Source organism: Mesoplodon mirus (genome assembly GCF_964341445.2).
Source record: "Mesoplodon mirus genome assembly, chromosome: 19".
In the NCBI taxonomy this organism is placed as follows: domain Eukaryota; kingdom Metazoa; phylum Chordata; class Mammalia; order Artiodactyla; family Ziphiidae; genus Mesoplodon; species Mesoplodon mirus.
In genome coordinates, this window is record NC_138995.1 from 18479089 (window position 1) to 18496154 (window position 17066).

Consider the following 17066-nt stretch of genomic DNA (forward strand, 5'->3'; position numbering starts at 1 on the left):
ATACCGTGGTATTAAGTACAGTCACATTGTTGTGCAACCATCACCACCATCCATCTCTAAAACACTTCATCTTACAAAGCTGAAACTCTGTACTGTTAAAAAACAACTCCCCTTCCCCCTCCCCCCAAGTCCCTGGCAACCACCATTCTATCTTCTGTCTCTTGGCTTTCAAGGATATGTACCGACTGGTCCTAAGCTCCCGTCTCAGCCTACACTCAGGCAACTCAGTCCTATCCTCTGTGCATGCCCTGCATGATCCTAACTCCTTGCCTTCACTCACGCAGATCCCTCCTCCTGCAATTTCCTTCTTCAAGCCCTAATCTTCTGGAATTCTCATCCTAAATGTCTCCTCTCCAGCAAACAGCTCCTGCCTTTAGTGACTGTCAGGGACATGCATCATACTCAAGTGTGTAAACTTAGTACTGCTGGGCGGCAGGTTTACTAAGAGCTAGGACCATGTCTTGTTCGTCCTTTAGCCCCCAAAGTACCCTCTGCAGTGCCTGGTGTGCAAGTTTTCTGAATTCTTTAAAACCAGTTCAAGCAGACAGGTAGAAGCTGCACACGAGCAAAATCATTCCCAAGCAGCAGAGCTTGAGTTCTCCTGGAGCTTGGCACGCAGAGCATTCCTGCCCTCCCTGTGTGTAAAAACAATGGAGACATTTCTGTTGGCAGGGATTCTCCTGGTGGTGTAAGGGCTGGTTCTGAGCTCAGGACCTCTCTTCCATGGCTCCTCATTTCTTTCACCTTCAGAGATGAACTCCAGCTCTTATTAACCCCAAGCCTCCAGCCCTGAGAGCAGTCTGCATCTCTGTGTCACCATAGCCTGTTTCCTTTCCAGAGTTCATAGGAAAACTATAAACTACAGCTGGCAAACCTCCCACCTTCCTTCTAAGACACAGACCCAGGCAAATCAAATCAAAGCAATCCACATCAATTTGGTGCTACATGGATGAGGCCAGGTGATGAGGAGATACAATGGAATGAGGAAGGATCAGACCTGTCCATGCCCAGGAGGAGCTTACAATTTATGTGGGGAGCTAAGACACATTGGAAAGCTAAGCAGAGGAAAATGAGATGAGGCCTAATTACCAGTTTCAGGCCATAGGGGAAGAGGTTCTACAAGACTGAGCCTCAGAGACAGGCATAGCACACGTGAGGGTAGCCAGGCCTGAGGGTGCCAGGGCAGCAACAGGCCCGTCCAGCTGAGAGAATCTGGGACCCAAGCTGATTCTCGGGACCGAGTGCAGGCGTACTCCTGCGTGCAAAGCTGAGGGACAGGAAGAAGGGTGTAGACCAGGTAAAGGGTGTGGGTGTCCCTGAGGTGACCAGACTAGCTAGGTGGACAAAGTGCTGATGAAAAGGTTGGGGAAAAGAGGCTGAGGTTGGAAATGGGCCAGGCTGAGAAACTTGGGTCTTGATGGGGACTGTGAAGCATCGTGGAGGGCCTGATGTGTGCGGCACTGAAGAAGGTACACCAGCCAGCCCTCACCTTCTTTCTCCCACAGACTCAGTGCTGTGAGCTGACCCCTGAACCCTGCAGGAGAGCTCCCTTTCCAGACCCCAAAAAAGTAGAAGAAAAAAATAAAGTCTAGATCCACTTGGAAAAGGGTAAACCAGCCTCTCCCAAACCTTTCTTTGACTTGCACCCAAGACCTTAAATACACCCTTTTAAACCCTTCACTCGTTGCAGTTGCTTTTCTTTGAAACCATAAAAGAATGTGTGGCCGCAGTTTGTCTTGTTGGCAGGAAAATTCCACGTGCAACTTGCAGCATTTACAGGGTGGGAACTGCTGGCCTGGGAGTAGGAAGTCTGATTTTCTGGGCCCAGGAGTTAAGGCACATTGTGATGAGCCAGTTGGGTAACTTTGGTCAGGTCACTGAATCTTATGAAACTTCAGTTTGCTCACTTCTGATATGAAGATAACAATACCTGCTCCCACTCAGGAAGGCTGCCTACCTTCCAAGCACATGGATTTCTGCAAGTGCCAACAAGGATGTCAGGCCAGATGAGATTCCAGTTGATTTTTAGAACTCTAAGAGTCCAGTTATCTCTCCCAGTGGGGAGTTCCAGACCCTCTGGCTGTCACTATAAGAGATAAATATCTGGGAAGGCAAATTGTCACAAGCATTTACTGTCCATCAAGAGTGGAATGGCTTCAAAGGGATGCTGTTCTGGTCTTCACCTCCATGATCACTGCCAGATGGGGGTGCTCCAGGGCACCAGAGCAGGGGGAAGGGGGATGGTGTCTCTGTCCCCACCAAGTGCTTGAATGTGAGCAGGAGATCAGAGGCTGAATAGCTTAGGAAACATCAGAGACAGGATGGTAGCTTCATGAAGAGGTGGAAATGGAGGTGTGGTAGAGAGAGGACAGAATACTAACCCAGGGCACCAGGAATCTAGGAAGAAAATGGCTGAATCTAGACCCTTACCTCACACCATATACAAAAATTTAAATGGATCATTGACTTAAATGTAAGAACTAACACTATAAGAGGACTAGAAAAAAATACAGGAGAAATCGTTTGTGGACTTGGATTTGGCAAAGATTTCCTGAATAGTACACAAAAAGCACAAGCACTAAAAGATAAAAATCAATATATTGATCTAAAAATCTTCATCAAGATTTAAAACTTTTGTGCTTCAAAATACACTGCTACAAACATGAAAAGATAAGCTGCAGACTATGAGAAAGTATTTGCAAACTATACATCCATCAAAAGGCATATTTTTTGGTGGAGATATATATACATATATAATTTTTTTTAAATAAGCAAGTATAAACTTTAGTCTCCTTCTTGATGTTTCAACATAGTTGTTACCTGGTTCCATTTTACCACAGAAACTGTCAATAAATTCCCAGGAGGAATATAATATATTTGAATTATAAACCTTTTGGTGGATATATAGTTTGTAAATATTTATATATAATATATAATCTAAAATATTTTATAATAATTATATATTATTTTAATGTATACTATATAACATATAAGTTATACTATAGTATAATTATTTTATACATTATATTACTATAAACAACCCAGCTTTTAAAATGGGCAAAGAATTTGAAGAGACACTTCACCAAAGAAAATATATGGATGGCAAGTAAACACATGAAAACATGGTCAACATCATTAGTTATTAGCGAAATCAAATTAAGACCACAGTAAGATACCATGACACATCCACTAGAATGGCTAAAACTTAAAAGGATGACCATACTAAGTGTTGATAAGGATATGGAGAAACTATAACTCTCATAAACTGCTGATGGGAATGATTTAACCATTTTGGAAAGAAGTTTGGCAGGTTTTTTTTTTTTAAGTTAAACATATGAGCCAGCCATTCCATGCCCAAGAATCATAAAAGCATATGTTTACACAAATACTTGTATGTGAACATTCTTAGAAGCTATATTTCTAGTAGCCCCAAGCTAGAAACAACTCAAATGTCCATCAACAGATTAATGGATAAACAAACTGTGGCATATTCATATGATGGAGTGCTACTCAGCAACAAAAAGGAACAAACTATTCATATATGCAGCAACATAGATAAACCCCAAAATAATAATGTTGAGTAAAAGGAGGTAGACAAAAAAGTGAACACACGTTTTGATTCCACATATATCCAATTCTAGAAAAAGTAAACTGATCTAATAGTGACTGACAGCAGATCAGTGGTTGGTTAAGCAAGGCAGGAAGGCCAGGAAGGAGGGGTTTCAAAGGGGCACAAGGAAATGAGTGATGAATATGTTCATTCTTGACTGTGGTGATGGCTTCACAGGCATAGACATATGTCAAACTCATCAAACTGTATACTTTATACATGTGCAGCTTACTGTACATCAATTATACTTCAATAAAGCTGTTCAAAAGAAGGAGGAGGGGGAATGTGGCAGCCCTTGGCCCCGTGGTGGAGACCAGTCACTCCTCTGCTCTCCTGGTGGGGTGCAGATGTGAGTGTGGGGTTTATCTACGGAATCATGTCTCCTCTGCCATCCAGGTATTCTTTACCTACACAGCTGTGTCTCCCCGAGTTGTTCCAGGTTTCTCAAAGGCGGGGCAGTGCCTTCTGTGTCCAGCCTCTCCTGTTGAGGAAGAGGAAGATGACGGTGATGGCGCAGGCTCCATGGGGAGCGGCAGAAGGGCTGGTCTGTCACTGGGACCAGTGGTGATCACGTGAGGATCCTGGAGTCCACCCAACCAAGCAGAGAATGTGGACCGCTGTCATTCCTGCCTTGTTTGTGGGATGTGTAGCAACTCACTCGGGGAATACTCCTAACACTGCTGCAGAACTGGATAAGGCAGAGGTGAGATGCTGAGCCACGTCTGGCTCCTGAAGGAACTGAACCACTGGGGCTTACCTTCAGGTCAGGGCTGTCAAACAAAATGGTTATTGCATAACCTACAATGAGCTGTGAAATAATTGTGGAGCCAGGAAGCCAATGCTATATGCAAAGTGCTCCTCCAGCAATTGGCTGAACCCAGATTCTAATCTTTACCACACTGACCTGATTGAAATCTCTATGGTCTGCTGGACAGATTGTTGTTCTGGCTGAGGCACCTCTGGCTGAGGCATCAACTGAGGTTGATGACCTTGCTAAGCCAAATTCTTAGCTCTCTCCCTTCTAGAAGCCAGGCCAGCAGTTTTTCATGTCAGCAGGCCTTGACTTTCTAGGGCCAAACACTCAACTCTACACGAAGGAGTTAATTTCTATTGCATTCAAGCACCAAAAGGGCCTGCAGTGGCAATGGTTCCCATACATTTGTGTAAACCGAAGTATGAACTAGGCTGAGAATGTAATTTTCCACCTTGTGGTCAGTCCTGCCAACAGCTATGATCCTCCCTCACCTCTTGTGGATTTTCCTTGATAGCATTAGCCTCACTAAAGGAAAGCTTGATTCAAAAAGCCAACCACAAAATGGACACATGTGTTGGGGTTATTTCTTACATGACCAAAGGAAAAACTGTGTCGTCTACTCACAATACTTCTGACACCAAATGTGTGGGGTTTACCCTCACATTAAGCAATTCTGACACTAACTACTTGGAATTAGTACAGATCCCAAAGGTAAAGGGCTCAGTCCCACAAGATTGCCCCCCTTCAGACACCAGTCACAAGTAGTGGGTCCCCAGGTTACCCACACTTCTGATTTGGTTACAAATTAGGGATTCCCATGATCCCCTCTTCAGGTTCCATAATTTGCTACATGGCTCATGAACTCAGGGAAACACTACACTTACTACTACTGGTTTATTATAAAGGCTACAACTCAGGAACGGCCAAATAGAAGAGATCCAAAAAAACAAAGTATGTGGAAGGTGCATGGAGCTTCCATGCCCTCTCTGGGTACCTCACCCTCCCAGCTCCTCAATGTGTTCACCAACCTGGAAGCTCTCTGAATCCTTTCATTTAGGGTTTTTATGGAGGCTCCTTACACAGGCATGACTGATTAAATCACTGGTCATTGGTGGTTCACTCAATGCCCAACCCCTCTTTCCTCCCCAGAGGTTGGAGGGAGGGGTGGGTCTAAAAGTTCCAATCCTCAAAAAAAAATCAAAAAAATAAAAGTTCTAATCCTCTAATCCCATGGTTAGTTCCTCTGGCAACAAGGGCCCACCCTCCAAGAGTCATCTCATTAGCATTAACTCAGGTTTGGTTGCAGAGGCTTATAAGAATAACCAAAAATGTTCCTCTCACCCTTATCACTCAGGAAGCTACAAGGGTTTTAGAAGCTCTGTGCCTGGAACCAGGGACAAAGACCAAATATATAGTTCTTGTATTTGATGACAAAGGAACTCATCACTTGATGGGACAGTGTCCTGCATGTTCCTTTAAATCACACACACTTTCACGGGCATCCACAGAAACTGCCAGCAGGTGGATTTTCAGGCGAGCCTGAGAAGTAGGCTGTCCTCTCCTCTAGGTTCTTCCGTGGTTCTATTTCCTCAGGAAGTTCACCTTGACTTTGAGAAGAGCCAGGCTGCAACGGGGGCTACTGGGGGGAGGGTGTATGCATTGAAAATAGTCTCAGCTTCCTCTCTAGGCCCCATAGACCTCGCTCTGCTCTCCAGCTCAGGCCAGCATCTATGTTCTTCCCTCGACCCAGTGTCTCTGTAGACTCAGAACATGGGAGCAGCCCCCATCCTCCGGACACTACTGACTGAGCTCAGTTCCCCAAATGGTGGGAAAGGTCTGCTTTCTAGATCTCTCATCCAGGAGACACCAGGCAACAACTCACCACCTTGTCAGGTAGCCCAGCAAATCCTCCTGGTGAATTTTAATTGAAAGCATGTGTCCAGAATGGCCACCCCAGTGAGCAAGGCAAAAATGAGTGACCTCTCTCCTGACCAAGCACCTGCACAAGGCTCATACTGGCACAGCACCTGTTTCCCCAAAGCACTTGTATTTCAACAGAACACGCTCTTCCCAGGAGAGTTCTTGTCCCCACTGGCGTATGTTCATGAGGGCGTGAACAAGCAGGGCACTCAAGTCAACTACAGAGTCAGATGGAGAAAAGGATGCAGGGTTCTAAGACACAGGTGCCCCAGGCGCATCTGGTGTTTAACATGCACCACACACAGATGTGCATCTTAGCAGCAGAGGGTGGAGGGACATCAGGGCCCTGACCCTGAGACCACCCACCTCCTTATTTGGAACTCAGGCCCCTGTACAAATATTTATTGGGCACCTACTATGTGTTGGCACTGAGGAGTCACAGGCTAACAAGATGGATGAGGCTCCTGCCCACATGATTTCCACAGCCTCAGCCCTGCAATGTTAGCTCTGAGAGGTCATGAAGCAAGAAAAGGACTGGCCGGATTAGGCACCCAACACAGCCCAGGTGGAACCCCAGAACTCCATCCCTGAGTGAAGGGAGAGAGAACTCAGGACAGGACAGTGCAGGGCCAGACACAGGGCAGAAGCAGCCAACACCTCAGTCAAAAGTAAACAGGTGTGTTTGTGTGTGTGTGTGTGTGTGTGTGTGTGTATCCTGGTCAAGTTCAGTGAGCAGCCAAGGTTTGGCTGAGCACCAAGAGTATCTGAAGACAGTCACAGGTCACACCAGGGCCTCTCCTGAAGGCTTCAGGCACTGCTCTTGGTCTTAGCAGGGCACCTCCTACACCAGCCTGGGGTCAGAGGTCCAGCAGGTGGGCCGGGAGCCAAAGCTGGGCTTGTGGGGAAACAGCAAGGAGTGTGCAAGTGAGCAGAGAGGTTCAGGAGGTAGACCTAAGGGGTGGAAGGAGAGGAACAGCCGAAGTCAGCATAGAGGTGACAGTAAAGGCTGGGAGGGTGCCGTGTGTCACAGCCTAAGGGACAGACTCAAGTCAGGGCCGTAGACCGAAGGCTGCATCTCCCACACGTTCCCAGCTGAGATGCACCAGAGCCAGAGACCCTCAGTTGCTGCAGCTGGTCTCCAGTCTCTGCTTTTCACCGCCACTTCCCTCCAAGCCACCTTTCTCAGGCTTTGGACTTCTCAGCTGTGTCACCTGTGTCCAGTCTATACTCGCTCTGTGGACTCACATCAGAGTTGAACTTCCTTGGCCTGACTCCTGAGTAGCCCCATGTCCAGCTGCCCTCTCCATCCTCTGGCTATTTTGTCTCCTACCTGATCCAACCCTGGCCTCATCCCACACCCACCTGCCAAAGTATCAAGTTGACGGGTCATAGCAGGGCTTTCCCTGACCCCACTTGATGGAGGATAGTCTGGAGGGAACACGGAGGTTTGGCAAAGTGCAGGGATTTGGGGTAAGAAACCAGGGGCTTCTCAGGAGCTGGATGGGGACAGGCATGGGTTGGAGGCAGGTTCAGTTCAAGATTCAAGAGACAGGGTTGAGGGAGCTGTCATGACTGAGGTTGGAAGCCTCCAAGGAGCTGAGCTGAGGGGCTAAGAGCTGCACAGCTGGTCTTGAGGCCGGGAATCTGAGAGACTGAGGGGACTCAGCAAGTGGCCGGGGACAACTATCAAACTGGGCATCTTTCTCAGCTGGGCTCACTGTGTTCTTGTCCCACAGCATCTCGGAGACACTGCTGGGCAAAGCATGCCAGATAGATGGGACAGGACAGAGAAGGAAGAACCACAGCGACCAAGACAGCTCCGCCCTGCAGTACTTTGCTTGGTGCTCTGAAGAAAGTACTAGCTTGCTCACCTTGCAGCTCAAGCTAGATTCTCCCCAGGACATGGCACTCCATGGGTATGGCACTTCAGAAAATTTTCTTAGCTCCTGCAGGCCACACAGATACAGTTAGTAAATCTTGCCCTGAGGAATTTCAGATTAACTGCTCCCACCTGTTCATCATGCAAAATCTGCAGTGGAGTTGGGATGAGGCAGGAAACACATATTACAATTCAAGATCCCAGGATCTCAAACAAGGATCAAAGAGTTAACTCGGTTTTGGAAACATATAATCAACTCCCAAGAAGAATGTGGCTCCAAGCCTCCTAATAAATGAGAATGACGCTGAGATGCCAACTTCCACCTACGAGTGCCATCTCCAACCATCTGCAGCTGCGTGGCACATATTGACCAGGGTGAAGACAGTGAGAAGCCCAGCGCTGAGCCGGGTTCTGCCACAATTTGCCGTGGGATCCTGGTCATATCACTTCTCTCCTGGCTTCAGGTTCCTGCTCTGGAAAACACTCCCTGCTCTGTGTTGGGCTGCATGGGGGAACCTTGCCCACCGAGTACCGCTCACTCTAACTAGCCTGATTTCCCGGTAAAGGCTGTCTGGGCCGTTCATCTCCCCCCATCAGAGAAACTGAACTTCTCTAAACCTCTATGGCTCGTGGACGGCCCCACCAGCACAGAGCACTTGAGGGGCCTGCCTCTGAAAGCAGCCGCTTCTCTCCATGTGACCCTGAGGGACCAAGGACAGCTGAAAGGAGAACAGAGAAAGAAGCAGCACACCAGAGACGTGTGTGCCCTCAGAGAGCACTCGACTTCCTTCTGCAGACCACAGGGCTCAGTACCAGTAGGCTCACTGATCTTGAGAGGGACAGAGTGTTTGAGCTGGACGGCTTCTGTGGCTTCTCCACTCGGTGGCCTTGGCCAAGTGACTGTCCTGCTCTATGCCTCAGTCTCCCCACCTGCCAAGGGGCTCAGTTGTGAGGATTAAGTAAGGATACGTGTTAGACAAGTGTCATAAAACAAACACCCCACAAATGTAACTTTTCTCCTCACTCTCCTTCTAACCACCTATCACCTCATCTCCAGGCAGGGAAGCAGCTGCTCTGTTGCTCTCAGTTTACCAGATGACAAATTCAGAGGCTGACCCCCCAGGCTCTGGGTCAAACAGTTAATGAATGGCTGGGTAGTTACATTACAAATAAACATTACAAATAAACAGAAATTTGGGTGTTTCCTGTTGCATCGTTATAATCTATTATTTTTTCCTAGCAAACTCTATCACCAGCTGAATTTTGGAAATTTAGTATTCTGGAAAATTTTAGTGGATAGGAATAGTAAAAAACTATGTTAGTCCAAACAACTTTTTTAAGAAAAGGAGAATAAACAAAACTGAAACTAAATTTATTTTTAGAAATGCCTTTTTGAAGGCAAATACTTATTTTTAAACAGCAAGAATATTAACACACACGAAAGATATTTCTCCTACGATGTCTTTAGCTGCCCAACCTCGAGAAATCCCAGAACTCTCTTCAAATTTTACATTCTGATCCAAATCCAATTTCAGTACTTTCTACTCATATTGAATGGAATATGAAATTAACTTTTCTATTCTAAATAACATTTGTTGAGAAAATAAAATCTTACAATTTTAAAAACAAATTTGTTCAGAAATATTTTTAAACTAGCTTTTATGCTATTTCTGACCATGCCTTATTATTGTTTGGGTTGGAGTGTAGTTCTGTTAGTCAAAATTGCCTTACTTCCACTGATGATTATCACATTGACTTTATATTTCACTAGATTAGATGAGGAGCCACACATTGGATGAGCCAAACAGAGCTGTAGCTGACTTTGTCCCTAGAAAGAGTTTCCATACTTTTCCATCATATAGGGTTTTTTTAAAATTTACTTATTTATTTATTTTTGGCTGCGTTGGGTCTTTGTTGCTACTCATGGGCTTTCTCTAGTTGTGGCGAGCGGGGGCTACTCTTCGTTGCGGTGCGCGGGCTTCTCATTGCGGTGGCTTCTCTTGTTGCAGATCACGGGCTCTAGGTGTGCAGGCTTCAGTAGTTGCGGCACGTGGGCTCAGTAGTTGTGGCTCGTGGGCTCTAGAGTGCAGGCTCAGTAGTTGTGGTGCACAGGCTTAGTTGCTCCATGGCATGTGGGATCTTCCTGGACCAGGGATCGAACCTGTGTCCCCTGCCTTGGCAGGCGGATTCTTAACAACTGTCCCACCAAGGAAGTCCCCCGTCATATAGTTTTAGACATTATTTTGGTACCTGGGCCTAAGCGACATGTCTGCAAATGTAGTGAAAAAACATACTGCCACACTGAGAAACAGAGAACCAAAAAAAGAATCAGGTCAAGTGGCTGAAGCCACTGAGGAACAAAAAGAGGAATGCAAACTCCAAAGAGACACAAACTTGACAACTAGGGGACCTTTTCATAGAAACCATGATGCCTATGCTAATAAAACTCAAGGGGCTTCCCTGGTGGCGCAGTGGTTGAAAGTCCGCCTGCTAATGCAGGGGACACAGGTTCGTGCCCTGGTCCAGGAGGATCCCGCATGCCACGGAGCGGCTGGGCCCGTGAGCCATGGCCGCTGAGCCTGCGCGTCCGGAGCCTGTGCTCCGCAACGGGAGAGACCACAGCAGTGAGAGGCCAGCGTACGGCAAAAAAAAAAAAAAAAAAACAAACTCAACATACTCACACTGGGTCCTCCGCTAATCCAGAACAGGGCAGGCGACGGGATCTTGGGCACCTGGGTTTGAGGGGTGTGGCAGGCAGGCTGGCTTCATGGGTGAGTGACCAGTATAATTGAAACGGGGCCCTGCACTCCAGATTTAATGCTCTGAGGTCATCATCTCAAAATCCTTAATAATTTTGTCTTTGAGTTTGTGTTTTGTAATTGAAGTCTGATGGGACAACAGAGCATGTGCCAAGAGCTGAGTGCCTTGATTCACTCGAGGTCACGCCTCCCTGGGACAGGTCCCCACCACCTGCCCACCGCTCCCACCCAGTGGCCATGCCTACACTGGTAGGGGTCTGAGCACAGGCGCGGGAGGGGTCACGGTTGGGTGTGTGCGCCATGTCATGGGGCAAGGCCCCAGGCACTATGAGTGGCTGCGCTTGAGCTGTGAGTAACCCCTGTGCCTGACGAAGCACAACATTAAATAACAAATTAAAAACAGTGTTACAGGTTGAGAGAGAAACTGTGGAAAAAAGAAAAAAGCTTTTTCCTGCTTTTTGGACACTTCCCACATATTATGTAGCTGGCCCTGGCAGCAGGCACTCATAGAGGAGAAACTTCCAATCCTGCAAAAGTTGGAAACAGCCTCACTGTGGAGCAGGGTTTAAGCGAGAGGACTGCCAAGACTGAGACAGGTGGCACTTTCATCTTTACCTTTGGTTTAAAATGTTGGGGGGGCTTCCCTGGTGGTGCAGTGGTTAAGAGTCCGCCTGCCGATGCAGGGGACACGGGTTCGTGCCCCAGTCCGGGAAGATACCACATGCCGCGGAGCGGCTGGGCCCGTGAGCCATGGCTGCTGAGCCTGCGCATCCAGAGCCTGTGCTCCGTAACGGGAGAGACCACAATAGTGAGAGGCCCGCGAACGGAAAAAAAGAAAAAAAAATGTTGGGGACTCTGACTGCATGCTGGCGGGAGTGTACATTGTACAATCTTTGGGAAGCCACTTGGCATTCACTAGTAAAGTCCAAGATGCACACACACCCTAGAGAAACTCGGCATGTGCGCAAAGGAGACAAGTATGAGAGCGTTACCACAACATTGTGGGAAATATCAGAAAACTAGGAACAATCTTAATGTTCATCAGCAGAACAGGTACGGTAGTATATCCGTGCAGTGGAATGCCTTAGAGTAATGAAGGCAAATGAATTAAGAGCTACATGTGTCAACATGGAAGGCTCTGAAACGTAACATGGAGCAGCCCTGTGGGCACACAACCTTCATGAGCCATGCTCTGAGTCCCCCAGGTTGGTTGAGTCCTGGGCAGGAAGGGGATGGTCCCCTATGGTGAATGTGAGAATCACATACAAGACTTGGCTGCATCAAATCCACCAAGGGTCCATTGCCCGAATTTCCACTACTAGAAATTTAATCTTCTGGGTCACGGTTGATGTGCTGTGTTGGAGATCAAAGAGATCTAATAGTTTCTGGTTCTACAGTAAGTCCTCTGCTGGGCAGCCACTGGCCACAGCCAAAACCCTTCTCACTAAAAATCTCATGGGAAGACACTGAGGCAGGAAGGCTGAGCAGCAGGGCCAAGGACAAAACCGGGGGCACACCAGTAGTTAAGGATTGGTAGAGGACGGGAGGTCAGAGGAAACAGCTGGGAAGCATCAGGAGACAAGAAAAGCCAATGAAATCATGAGTTTAAGGAGGCGTTACAGAAACTGACCACATATCACAGAGGTAAGTCAGTTCAGGTGAAAAGATGTCATTAATAATTTGACAATTTAAAAGCCACCGGTGGCCTTAGCAAGGGCAGTATTGGTAGAATGATGGGGGTAGAATCCAGACTTGGTGGGGAATAAAAGAAGCCAAGGAAATGGAGGCACAAAATGTGGGCTACTTTCTTTTTTTTTTTTTTGCGGTACGCGGGCCTCTCACTGCTGTGGCCTCTCCCATTGCGGAGTACAGGCTCCGGACGTGCAGGCTCAGCGGCCATGGCTCACGGGCCCAGCCAGTCCGCGGCACGTGGGATCTTCCCGGACTGGGGCACAAACCCGCGTCCCCTGCATCGGCAGGCGGACTCTCAACCACTGCGCCACCAGGGAAGCCCATGGGCTACTTTCAAGATGCTTGTTCAAAGGACAGGGTAGGAGGTGCCAGGGAAGAGAAAGTAAAGTTAAGGTTTTATAGAATGGGAAAGAATTATGCTTGTAGGGCAAAGGAAAGAACAGGGAAGGATTAGAGAATCAGAGAAAGAGGGTAATTTACGGAACTGGGTCCTGGAAGAGGCAAGAGAGGGCGGGAGGGAAAGCCTAGGAGGAAGGTTGTTCTTGGAAATGTCATGTGGATCCTGTTAGAAGCAAGGAAGCAAGGAGCTGAGAACCTGATATACTCCACTCTCCCAGGGCAACAGACTTTGCGGTCTCTGGAGACAGAGACAGCAGTGGGGTGGACAATTTGAGGAGAGTTGGACAAGCAGGAAACAGCCACCATGGGGAATGAAATTAATGTCTGGCCAGGTATGAATAAAAGGACTGGCAAAGAGCCGGCTGAGTTGGAAACAGGCTAATCTCTGCAGTGGTGCTAATTTTCTTTTGTCCCAGTAGAGCTTGACAGCTCTGAAGCCCCACAGAGAAGATGGAAGGCTGGATGATTCCAGGCAGGGGTAAGGCAGAGAGGGTGCAGCTGGACATGGGGCTTAAGGCCACTGAGAGTGCTGGTTAGGTCACAGCGGCTCTGGGAACAGCTGGGGTTGGCAGACAAAAGAGACTTCTCCAGTTTTCTTTTTCATAAGAGACAACAGTCTGTTGTTGTAACTTAAAAGACATTAAATAGAAAAGCCACTTGAATGACTGGAGTTGATGTTTTCAACACTGAAGTAGCAATCTGCACCCCACCTTGCTTCTGGGTCACTCACCAGGGTCAAGTGACTTCTATGGGCACACGACCTTGCCAGCCTATGACTCTGGGCCTCAGGTCCACTCCACGAACTCAGAGGTAACAACCAGATGAGATTCTTGCCTTCACTTCCCACCCGCGTGCCAGTGAATGGTACCGAAGGTGCTTCAAAAGAGAAGTTTACAAGTTTCTAAAATGTGGTATTTTGGTCAACCTGATGAACCATTATTGAAAGAATGACTGGGTTGAAAACTACTATGTCTCGTCATTGCTTTTTGCACAGGGACCTGCTGCTGACACTGCAGCAGTTTTAAAACCCCCTTAAACATCTTTAAGCAATTTTATCAGCTTTTCAGAATTTAGAGAAGCGGTCTTTTTGTGCTTTACAATTTAAAAAAAAATTATTTATTTTTGGCTGCGTTGGGTCTTCGTTGCTGCGCGCGGGCTTTTCTCCAGGTGTGGCAAACGGGGGCAACTTTTTGTCGTGGTGCGCGGGCTTCTCATTACGGTGGCTTCTCTTGTTGCGGAGCATGGGCTCTGGGCATGCGGGCTTCAGTAGTTATGGCACACGGGCTCAGTAGTTGTGGCTCTCAAGCTTTAGAGTGCAGGCTCAGTAGTTGTGGGGCATGGGTTTTGTTGCTCCGCAGCATATGGGATCTCCCCGGATCAGGGCTCAAACCCGTGTCCCCTGCACTGGCAGGCGGATTCTTAACAACTGCACCACCAGGGAAGCCCCCGCATTACAATTTTTAACTCATTTTCAGGTAATTATTCCTGCTCTGCACTGCTTATACTCATAAAAAATCAGAATTACCTAAATATCCAACAATAGGACTTGTTTATAGTTCTCTTTTTTCTTATTAGAAAAGCAATGCATGTTCATGTCAGAAAAGGTAAAAATGTAGGCAGGTAAAAGAACTGAAGGATGTGTGGACTCCCTCTCAAAGACACCACTGCTAGTTAACACCCAGGAACAAGTCTTCCAGCTCCTCCTCTAAGCCTGTATATTGTGGGTTTATACCATATTTACCTTTTGCAACCACTTATAATTGCCTTAAGGAATCCAGCTCTCTAGGCTCAAGTCCCCAATCCACCCACCCTCCAACACACACACACACACCCACCTGCCTGCCTTGTGTCCTAGGGAAGGAGTTTTGGAAGTAAGAGTTGAAGGTGCCATGACACTAACTTAAAGAGGAGGAGAAAGACATCATGGGCTCTTCTTGGAAGGTGAAATGGCCACGTCTGCTTCAGGGACTGCAATGCCCTCACTGAATAATCATGTTAACAACCACCCCCGGACATCTGTGAATAATCTGGAATTACAATAACCTTATAATTTGTGCTTTTGGAGAGTTCCACAAAGCCATGGTGGGTCCCTCAGCCAGGGACACTCAACTCATAGCTGAGTGGAGACAGTGAAACTTGAACTTGAGCTATAACAGACTAGGAACAAAGTTCAAAAGATTAAATGAACTACAAATGCCAACAACCATCCAGAATGCTTGTTATCCTGAAATAACATAGCAAGTGTGCCCTTTTCCTCATGGAGCATCCCAGGGTCCCCAACTTGGCCAGCTTAGGAATGAAAGTATGTGCTCCAGACCCCCAGAGGGGCTGCCTTCCCCTGCCACAGTCAAGTTCTGTGATCCCCGTTCTTTCAGCCTTCAGTACAGGAAGATAGACTTGTGGAGTTTCTTTCATGCCCCCAGGACACAGCAGTGGGCCGCATTCCCCATGCAGTCTCCAAGAAATTGATGGGTGAACTGGCCTCAGTGGGCCATGTGGTATATGGAGGGATCAGAGGCCCAGACAGACCAAGATTTTCATCTTGGTCCTGCCCCATTCCAGGCCTTGAGAAAGTTACCTAATTTCTCTGATTCTCCAACTACTTGCCTATAAAATAGGGACCCTGGTAGGATTATGAGGACTAAACTGAGGCTGTGTAGGAAAAAAACCTGGCAATTCACCTGGCATATAGGTGGTGCCCAGTGAGTATTAAATCCTTTACCTCCCAGCCCAGTGGTCCCATCATGCTTTTCCAGACTTGCCACAGCCTGAGCAAGAGCATCCCAGAGATGGGAGTGAGCAACATTCATTCATTCAAGAAACATTTACACAAAGTGCCTGTGTGCCTAGCCCCCTAGAATATCAACTTCACTTAAAGATTTTTTAAAATATTATTTTAATATTAAGACAAATATCAGGGAGAAGAACGCAAATTTGCATTAACTTTAAAGAAAAATATGAGTTACTTGGCCCATGCCCCAGGCTTCCTAGGAATCCCATATAGGGCAGCTTGAAGGTGCTAAGTTGCCCAAGAACTTGACCTCAGGTCCAAGTCACACAGATCTTCACATTTTCCTGCAGTGAGTCATGAACCAGAAGTGATGTGGTCCCTCCCTAGAAAATCAGGGTGGAAAAGAACTGGTCCAGAGAAAACCAGCCAATTACACAGTAAGCCCTCACTGTGTTCACAGTTCCCAGAGCCTTGCTTACACAGCCTGTCTTTCTGAGAGTCATCCTTGGGCCAACTCTTCCAAGATTATCTCAACTTCAGTTCTTCAGTATCTTCGGAAAAGATACTCCCATTTCTAGGAAAATATCATGAAATTTGCTGTATGTCAAATCTGGGATGTTCAGCCAGGTCAAAGTTGTTTTCCTCACTTACTTCCCAGTCTAGCCTCCTGCACTTCTAGGGGTCGCACTCCAAGGTCAGATTCTGGGATGTAAACTGGAGGTGACTCCATCCATTTACCTTTGCTCCCTGTGCCTTGCTGGACTCAGATCTGTGGGCTCCTCTTAGCACAGGTCGACCTGGGCTGGAAACCAGATCTATCTCCCACGTTCACCTTCTCATCATAAAAAGGTAGCTCCTTCACTGAATCAATCACCATGTCAGATGTCAGCTAATTTCATATTTAATATAAACAGAAAAATAATAGCCATAACCATCTCTGAATGGTGAGAATATAAGTGGTTTCTAATTTCATCACTTTGCTTACCTGTATTTTCTCATTTTCAACAATGAGATGTATTTTTTTATATACAGAGAATGAGAAGAAAATGTAGAGACTAACATTCCTCTCACTTCGTTGTTTCCTGGTAGACTTACATTCTGAATTCAAGCTCAAAATTCAAAGCAGAAAGTCACAGAATGTTTTTCCATAGGACAGGAGACTAGAAATCCAGTAACTCCTCCTTGCTCTCCACCAAGCTGAACCAAATTCCAGTTTATACTTGGGTTTACCAGATCAAAGAAAATTGTTTTTGAGGCAGGATTATTTATCAAATGTACTTTACATATGGTTATGAATCAAAATTACAACAAAATCAGAAAAA